This window comes from Arachis hypogaea, chromosome 13, assembly GCF_003086295.3.
Source record: "Arachis hypogaea cultivar Tifrunner chromosome 13, arahy.Tifrunner.gnm2.J5K5, whole genome shotgun sequence".
NCBI lineage: Eukaryota > Viridiplantae > Streptophyta > Magnoliopsida > Fabales > Fabaceae > Arachis > Arachis hypogaea.
Genome location: NC_092048.1, coordinates 92,334,735 through 92,336,164, shown reverse-complemented (window position 1 = coordinate 92,336,164; position 1,430 = coordinate 92,334,735). Strand labels below are relative to the sequence as shown.

The window sequence follows — 1,430 nt, the reverse complement described above, 5'->3', positions numbered from 1 at the left end:
CAACAATGTCAACAACGCAAGGAAGGTGCTTGGTGACTTTACTGCACCTACTCCCGACTTCTATGGGAGAAGCATCTCAATCCCTGCCATTGGAGCAAACAACTTTGAGCTTAAGCCTCAATTAGTTTCTCTGATGCAACAGAATTACAAGTTTCATGGACTTCCATTGGAAGATCCTCATCAGTTCTTAGCTGAGTTCTTGCAAATCTGTGACACTGTCAAGACCAATGGGGTTGATCCCGAGGTCTACAAGCTTATGCTCTTTCTCTTTGCTGTAAGAGACAGAGCTAGAACATGGTTGGATTCACAACCTAAAGAAAGCCTGAACTCTTAGGAAAAGCTAGTCAATGCCTTCTTGGCAAAGTTCTTTCCACCTCAAAAATTGAGCAAGCTTAGAGTGGAAGTCCAAACCTTCAGACAGAAGGAAGGTGAATCCCTCTATGAAGCTTGGGAAAGATACAAGCAATTAATCAGAAGGTGTCCTTCTGATATGCTTTCAGAATGGAGCATCATAGGTATCTTCTATGATGGTCTGTCTGAACTGTCCAAGATGTCATTGGACAACTCTGCTGGAGAATCTCTTCATCTGAAGAAGACGCCTGCAGAAGCTCAGAAACTCATTGAAATGGTTGCAAATAACCAATTCATGTACACCTCTGAAAGGAATCCTGTGAATAATGGGACAAGTCAGAAGAAAGGAGTTCTTGAGATTGATACTCTGAATGCCATATTGGCTCAGAACAAAATATTGACTCAGCAAGTCAATATGATTTCTCAGAGTCTGTCTGGAATGCAAGCAGCAATAGTCAGTACCAAAGAAGCTTCATCTGAAGAAGAAGCTTATGATCCTGAGAACCCAGCAATGGAAGAGGTGAATTACATGGGAGAATCCTATGGAAACACCTAAAATCCTTCATGGAGAAATCATCCAAACCTCTCATGGAAGGATCAACAGAGGCTTCAACAAGGCTTCAACAACAATAATGGTGGAAGAAATAGGTTTAGCAATGGCAAACCTTTTCCATCATCTTCTCAGCAACAAACAGAGAATTCTAAGCAGAACCACTCTGAATTAGCAACTGTAGTCTCTGATTTAATTAAAACCACTCAAAGTTTCATGACTGAAACAAGGTCCTCCATTAGAAATTTGGAGAAACAAGTGGTTCAGCTAAGTAAGAAAGTTACTGAACTCCCTCCTAGTACTCTTCCAAGCAATACAGAAGAGAATCCAAAAGGAGAGTGCAAGGCCATCAACATAACCCACACGGCCAAACCTGGAGAGGAGGAAGAGGCAGTGATCTCCACTGAGGAAGACCTCAATAGACGTCCATTGGCCTCCAAGGAGTTCCCTAATGAGGAACCATGGGAATCTGAGGCTCACACTGAGACCATAGAGATTCCATTGAATTTACTTTTGCCATTCATGAGTT

At 42.1% G+C, this 1,430-nt stretch overlaps 1 non-coding gene across 1 annotated transcript; it reads right to left on the bottom strand.

Annotated features, from left to right (window-relative positions):
• Positions 1-388: 388 nt before the first annotated feature.
• LOC112738458 (small nucleolar RNA R71) lies at positions 389-496 on the bottom strand. The gene has a single exon (XR_003169418.1). It is a non-coding gene; the product is annotated as a small nucleolar RNA R71 (small nucleolar RNA).
• Between the last annotated feature and the right edge of the window lie 934 nt (positions 497-1,430).